Raw genomic sequence first — 8,462 nt, 5'->3', positions numbered from 1 at the left:
GCCACGTCTCTACTGTCCGGGATTCAGGGTAGTACATGTGACCGTCCTGGTGTACCACTAGAGTGTGAACTAATCCATGCTCTACCCTTATATTCATGAGTTCTAGCCTTTCCGATCAGAGCCATCAGCCAGATGGCACATCCACATGACCTAAACCCATTGATTGAATATGTACCCCGCACGGTTGGCCCCCCGTCCCCCCACCCTTGCCCCTATGCATTTCCCCTGCTGTCCCGTAAGAATCAAGTATTCCGACCGGCCCCCGTGTAGCTCCCGGCTTTCCAGGATCGGTCACGTCCCCCGACCGGCCCCGAATCACCGCCCCCGGTCCCAGCATAAGGTGAATTGATGCTCCGTTATCTTGCTTATTGAAGAGTCGGCCATCGGGCCGTTGTGATATGGTAGATGTGATTGTCGGCCATTGAACCCTTTTATTTGATGCAGGTGTAGGAAACCTCCCCGCGCAGGGAAGGTGCTGTTGAAATTTTAACTTGACAGGAGTATTTTTTTTTCAGGAGAGCGTACGTTACCGTCCTCTAGTCGTCACTTTGCAGGATAGCAAGGTGAGGCATCCTACACCTTTCTTTCCGTATAATGTTCGTATATCACGTAACCTAGTTAGGCGTCTGCCGTTCGAAATAGATACGGTTGGAAATATGCAGATTTTTGCAGATCTATAACCGTATTTGTTTCGAATTGTCCACGTTTTTTGGACAGCTCGAGGATGTGTAGGTGGGTTTAGTATCCATGATCTATTTTGGTCCGAGATAGAGTTTCGGCAGCACCTCGCTGTTGTTCTCCAGATACACAATCTCCTATCAAGGACGTGTATTTGGAGAACAGCGGGGAGGTGCTGCCGAAATTTTATCTCGGGTCGGAGCAGACCATGGATACTAAACCCAGCTACACATCCTCGGGTGGGATTAGGACCTATCTTTACCTAGTAGACAATATAGGAACGTGTATATGCAATGTGAATTTTGTATTTTACTCACTTAAATGGTAGAGGATGGAGGATCGTTAGTGGATGTACACGGGTCGCACTAGTCAGAATACGTTGACCAATGAATGGCTTGACAAGACGGATGCTTTCTTGGAACGGGCGTTTGCAAGTGTCAATGGAGCTCGATCGACTTGGTGTCCGTGTAGCAAATGTGGAAACATGCATTGGCAAACCAAGCTAGGCATGGGCAAACATCTGGTGAAGAACGGATTTACGTCAGACTACACCAGGTGGATCTACCATGGTGAATCTGACCGTGGGAGAGAGGAGGTCTTGAGACAACGCATCGAGGAATTTGATGATGATGCCGGGGTGGGAGACATGTTAAATGACTATCATGAAGCACACTTCGAAGAAGCACGTAGGGAGGAGGAGCCAGAGGCTACCGCTAAGGCTTATTACGAAATGTTGTCTGCAGCACAGCAACCCCTTCACGGTCATACCAAGGTTTCTCAACTAGATGCCATTGCACGCCTAATGGCTGTGAAGTCTCAGTTTAGTTTGAGTCGAGATGCGTTTGATATTATGTTGACAGTTTTTGGAAGCCTGCTCCCGGTTGGTCACATCTTGCCAAAGAGCATGTATGAGGCACAGAAACTCCTTCGTGCACTTAAGATGCCATACGAGCATATACATGCTTGCCCGAAGGGATGCATCTTATTTAGGAAAGAGTATGCGGAAGCAAAATACTGTGTGAAGTGCGAATCGTCTAGGTTTTTGGAGGTAGACTGTGGTGACGGTCAGAAAAAGCAACTCGCAATTCCTGTGAAGGTTCTACGGTATCTTCCTTTCATACTGAGGATCCAACGGCTTTTCATGACTGAAGAATCCGCAAAACAGATGACATGGCACAAAAACGGTCGTCGCTATAATCTTGATAAGCTGGTACACCCATCCGATGCTGAAGCCTGGAAAAGCTTTAATGCGATTTATCCTGCAAGAGCTCTAGAGGTCCGTAACGTACGCGTTGCGTTGGCAACTGATGAGTTCAATCCTTATGGAATGGCGGCCGCCCCGTACACCTGTTGGTCCATTTTCGTTATCCCCCTGAATCTCCCCCCTGGCGTCCTCTTTCAATGACATAATATATTCTTATCGTTGATAATTCCAGAGCATCCGGAGAATAATATGAGTGTGTACATGGAGTCTCTGATTGATGATTTGCTCCGTGCTTGGGAGGAAGGGGTATGGACATATGACCGATCCACAAAGACAAACTTCAAGATGCATGTTTGGTACCAGTACTCACTGCATGACTTGCCGGCATATGGGATTTTCTGCGGATGATGTGTTCACGGGAAGTTCCCATGCCCAGTATGTAAAGCATCTTTGAAGTTCATTTGGTTGTCGAAAGGTGGCAAATATTCTTCGTTCGACAAACATCGACAATTCCTCCCTCCTGACCATCCATTCAGACGAGACATCAAGAACTTTACCAAAGATGTGGTAGTTACAGACCCCGCAGCGCCGATGATGATAGGGGCCGCAGTTCGTGCTTAGTTAGACGCTCTCGAGGTCAATAATGAAGAAGGTGGTTTTATGGGATATGACGAGCAACATGCTTGGATGCAGAAGTCGTGCTTGTGGAAGCTTCCCTATTTTGATGACCTTCTTGTTCCACATAATATTGATGTAATGCATATGGAAAAAAATATCGCTGAGGCAATTTTTGGTACCATAATGGACATTCCTGACAAGACAAAGGATAACGTTAAGGCTAGAGTGGATCAAGCGACATTGTGCAACAGACCACAGCTAAACATGGCACCTCCAAGAGCTGGCAAGTCGTGGAGGAATCCTAAGGCCGATTTCGTTCTGACGAGGGCCCAAAGGAGGGAGGTTCTAGAATGGTTCCAAATGTTAATGTTCCCTGATGGCTATGCAGCGAACTTGAAGAGGGGAGTGAATTTAGCAATTATGCGAATCAACGGGCTCAAGAGTTATGATTACCATATATGGCTTGAGCGCCTACTTCCGGTGATGGTTCGAGGCTATGCCCCTGAGCATGTGTGGCAGGTGCTAGCGGAGTTGAGCAATTTCTTCCGCCGGCTTTGTGCGAAGGAGTTATCTCGTACCGTGGTTGCAGAAATGGAAACAATGGCGCCTGTGTTGCTCTGTAAGTTGGAGAATATCTTTCCTCCAGGCTTCTTCAATCCAATGCAGCATATGATTCTACACCTCCCGTATGAAGCACGAATGGGGGGGCCTGTGCAGGGTCGTTGGTGCTACTCAATTGAGAGATGTCATAAGGTTCTTCGAACTAAATGTAAGAATAAGTGCAAAATTGAAGCATCCATTGCAGAGGCATACATTCTGGAGGAGGTGTCAAACTTCACATCAAAATACTACGCTGACAACCTTCCTAGCGTGCATAATCCATCTCCTCGTTACAATGCCAACGAAGATGAATTGAGCCTTAGCATTTTCTGAGGGCAACTCGGAAGTGCAAGTGGTGCGACCCGCAAGACCCTAAACCATGAAGAGTGGCGCTCTATCATGCTATATGTGTTGACCAACCTTTTTGAGGTGGAGCCGTACATGATGTAAGTTCTCAACAAACTTGTTTCGAAGTAGTCACCATTCTCTTGCCTAAACGTATATTTCTCGTTGCTACAGGCAATTTCATCATCAATTCTGGCATAAATCAAGGCAACCGTACCCGCACGAAGCTGAGACTCTTCTCAAAGAGGGTGCGGGAAATGGAATGCCCGATTTCATTTCTTGGTTCAAACAAAAGGTACAATTTCATTTCTTCGGATATTCTCGTACATACGATTAATATAACGAATCGCCTTGTTTGAACTTGCAGGGCTGAACCGATGCGTCTATGAATGTCGAGTTGAGACAGGTTGCCGATGGGTGTGACTATAGGGTCAGGTCGTTTGCCGGTTATGACGTCAACGGATATCATTTTCACACAACAAGGCACGAGCAGAGTCGGCCCAATCGAAGAACCACAAATACTGGAGTTTTCACGCCAGGCTCTGATTGGGTCGAGTACTACGGAAGAATTGAAGAAATATACGAACTCACTTTTCATGGGTGCAAACCTCTTAATCCAGTTATATTCAAATGCCATTGGTTTGATCCATCTGTCGTGAGACGGGCCCCTAATCTTGGGCTAGTTGAAATTCGACAGTCATCTAGGTTACCAGGAGACGATGTCTATATTGTGGCTCAACAGGCCACGCAAGTTTATTATTTGTCATACCCGTGCCAAACCGACAGCCGTCTTAAGGGTTGGGATGTTGTGTACAAGGTATCGCCACACGGTAATCTACCTGTACCAAACAATGAAGATTACAATATAGACCCCGACACGTACGAAGGAGAGTTATTCCGAGAAGATAGGCTCGAAGGGAGGTTTGTGATAGATTTAACTGAAGCGATCGGAATGGAAGTAGACAACGAGAGGGTTGAGACAGAGGACGGTGGAGACGAGGTTCAGAATGTGAAGGACTTAGAATTACTTCTATGATTACAGTTAGCTAATGATAGTGATGATGACATTCCTCCTTCGGAGCACGGGCTTGACTATATCGACACGCGTGATAGTGATGATGAGACTTATGATCCAGCTATTCCCGATCATGATGATTATTTCTAATACATGTATGATTCGTACTAATTTAGTTATAATTTAATTATAATTTCCATAACTTTGTAATTATGTTTTGTGTGTCTATGCTGACTGGTTTACTCTTTTTAATTGCAGGTCATTGAGCAATGGTGGGCGGTATGAGGAAGCTCACGTCGATTTGCGAGAGACTGGCCGCGTCAGGGACTGGTTCAGGGTCAGGGTCACGTTCAGGGAGCGGTCGAGGGAGGCGTCGAGGCAGGCCTCGACGTAGGGTTGAGGAGGAGGAGGAGGTGGTCTAGAGGCCTCGAGGGAAGGGTAAAGCGGTGAGGCCCCCGTCGCCTGAACCTGAGGTGGAGGAGGTACCTTCCGCACACGCCTCTGGGGATGACGAGGAGGAGGAGGCGGAGGAGGAGGAGCAGGAGGAGCAGGAGGGGGACGGGGAGGCAGGGGATTCCCAGTCTATGATATGGTTGCGAGGTCCCTCATCCCTCCCAAAGCGGCCGATACCTGAGCATTTACGCCCGCTCATTAAACCGGTTGGGACCAAGTAAGTAACTTTAAATATTCTTAATAATGTTCTTTTGTTGAAAGTTACAAAAACTAATAATTTATATTAATGACTTGTGCAGGAGTTGGATTAAGCTCAGGGGGGGTGACCACAACCGTAAGGCCAACGGGATCCTTGGCCTTTTGTGCAGGGTTCACTTCCTTGGCTTGGTGGTGTACGCCGGACAGCAGCAGCCGGCCTACATGTGGGACCACTACATCGCCGCCCCCGACGTCCCTGATCGTCAACAGAGGAGATTCCCCAACATAGCGGAGTGGGTCAAGGCCGAGCTGTGGGTAAGTACTCCTCGTACTAAATTGCTCAATACATCACCTACTTTCGATATTCTTGAAATAATAACTGTATACGCGTCTATATGCAGGATTTCTATAGATGCCAGGAGGGATTCGAGGCCAAGGCGAAGGCCGTCTGTGATGTAGCCGCCAAGAAGCTCGTGAAGGACATGCATTACGAGGCGCGCATCCAGGCCATCATCGAATTTCACGCTCAATACAGATAGATGAAGGTTAGAAAAGAGGAGGCAAGAACAATGAACATGACTAAGGACCAATTCATGAGGGTAAGTAAAGAACGTTGCTACTTCCTATTTAAGATTAATTAGGCTCATTTTCTTTTTCATATGTCACACGCTTGATGATGTAGGTGCCTCCGTGGTGGTGTTGTGCGCATATACCATGCTGGGAGAGGATGGTCGACGTGTGGTTGGAGCCCGGGTGGTTGGAGAACCACCTTGCTTGCCGGCAGCGGCGTTTGCAGATGCCGACTGCACCACACCATCAAGGCAGCCTAAGCCTTGATGAATATAGAGAAAAATGGGTACGCAACTTCAATTCTTTATTGTAACGTTCAGTTCTACATAATTCCTAATCATTTTGTATTTTTTGCCGCAGTCGGCGTCACATGATGGCCGACCTTGCTCCCAGCTCAAGGCATGGGTCCTCTCCAAAAAGGGCAAGGCGACGGCCGATATCGATTTCAACCTAGATGACCCGTCCGAGGCGTACAACCACCCTAGCATACACAGCCGCGTTAGCGAGTATACAAAGATGGCTAGGGAGGTTCACGGGCCAGATCCGAGCTCCGAGGACATTGATGGAGAAATCATGATGAGGGTGGGAGGAGGCAAGAAGCATGGCCGATATTGGATTGGTGACGGCGTAATCGACACGGCCTCTACTCCCACTCTCTCCCAGATCCGAGCTAGGAGCACGGACTCGAGCCCGGCGATACGGCCACGACCCACCACTGCACAGTTCCAGATGGAGGCTCTCTAGGTTCTTTCTCTTCCATTCATCGTTCGTTTGTTGTTATACTTTAGCTTTGCATTATAACATGTCAATGAAATATTGTAGGCCCAGGTGGAAGAAGCAAGGAAGAAACAAGAGGAGATGGCGGCGCAGATGGAGGACATGCGGCGGAGGATGGAGGAAGAAAATCGGATTAGGATGGAGCAGATGTTCCAGTACATGCAGAATTTTGCTTCGAGCATGGGTCAGTCTTTGCCTCCGCCACCGCCAATGATGTTCCCTCCGCCTCAGCCACCCACGACTACTCCTGTGAGTCACTTGACACATTGTGCTTTACATTCAATACTTTAATTTTGACAACTTTATATGTTAGCTCAGAATGTCCTATCCTATGTGCAGAATCAATCGGCGGCTTCGAATAATGAAGATCAAGATTTGTCGCAGTGGTCTCCTTGGCCTCCACGGAACTAGACTTTGTTGTGAACTTGGTTGAAACTACATTGTGACTTGAACTTGGATTTATGGATTGTTACGTGCTTATGTTGAATTATGCCTGTGGTGTTTATGAATAATGTTTCTAATGGTGGTTGTGAATTATGCATGTGATTGTTTGTTACAAATGCCTGTGATGATGTGTATTGTGAATTGAGAGGGGTCTGTTATACGTGGGAAAACGATGCTACGAATTTATAAGAAAAATCATACGTTTCAAGGACACCCGGATGACTGTGATCTTGATGTTTGAGATGAATTGCAGACTGAGAAATAATTGCTTATATTCTTTGTCAAGACCCAGTGTGTTTTTTAGGATAATGAAACTGCCTCAAAAATATAGGAAAATTGGAGATGAAGATGACTTTAACTCGTCGAACCTTCTATATGGTGAGTGTGTTTTAATGATTAAATCATATGTTGAGAACTATGAGCAGATTTTCTGTTGACAAATCAAGGTAGTCACCTCACACGTTTTAATTTTTTTTATTTAATTTGGTTCTCTCGCTGCTGCCATTGACTCGTCGTGCTAGTGAAATGCATTGCTAAAAGAGGACTAATGGTAGGTCGGTTTCATTTGATGGAACCTCAATGAACATTTATATTTGAATCTCTGACTTTGGACGGGTGTTTACATTTCGAGCATATTATTGTTATCATAGGCTACGTGATTTGTCGGTCCAACCTCTCAAGGACTTTCTGAGGCATGGTGTGTATATGGTGCATGTTCGTATGAGTTTGTTTAGATAACGGATAGAAATCCGGCCTCTATATCCACAAGTATATATCCAAAAGTTACATGAGTTTTTAGACTCCGAGTCTCAAATTAGGAAAAAAAAGAAAGCTAAAAAGATTGAGCTTCAAATTTCTTTCATGTCCTTGCTTCAAGCTTGCTACCTTGCTTTATCCATGTACAACAACAATCCTTCGTACTTTGAACTCTTGACGCTAAAATCGTCCTACTGCTCTGCTAATCACTATCACGTAGAAATCGTACGGAGTCGATTTGGACAGTGACCTCAAGCACCTAAAATACTTCACCTCAAATTCGGTGCTGTCTTGAATGCAACGCAGACCTCTGGAGCCCGGACGGTGCAGAACCAACCCGAGAAACGGCAGAGCTGGCCACAAGAGCCTAGCGGAAGACGGGCCGGGTACCACCCCGGGTAGAGGCTGTCGTCGTCAAGGATGGCCCCCGGGCCGGGGACGCTTAGATCCGAGGCCAGGGGTGGCAGATCTGCCACCAGCGGCCGGCGGCGGACCATGGCGACGACCTAGGGTTTGCCAGGTGAAATGGGAGCCGCTGGCCGGTCGCCGACGGTTGCAGCGGCCGCCGGAGCGGAGGACAGCCGGCGCTATCACCACACCCCGCCGGTGCTGCCAGATCCGGGCGAGACCAGCTCGAAATGGGCGATTCTGCCCCGCCGCCGCCCTCCTAGCTTCCGGCGGGTCAGCTCCGGCGGTGGCGAGACGTGGGGGGAGGGAGATGGGGTGGCGGCGGTGGGATTTGGGGTCCGCTTGTGTCGCTCCTGAGGAGCGACGTGGGGGACGGGAGCGACGCCAGCTACTACT

Source organism: Setaria italica, chromosome VII (genome assembly GCF_000263155.2).
Source record: "Setaria italica strain Yugu1 chromosome VII, Setaria_italica_v2.0, whole genome shotgun sequence".
Lineage (NCBI taxonomy): Eukaryota > Viridiplantae > Streptophyta > Magnoliopsida > Poales > Poaceae > Setaria > Setaria italica.
The sequence above is the reverse complement of the archived record's forward strand: the minus strand, read 5'-3'. Positions refer to the sequence as shown.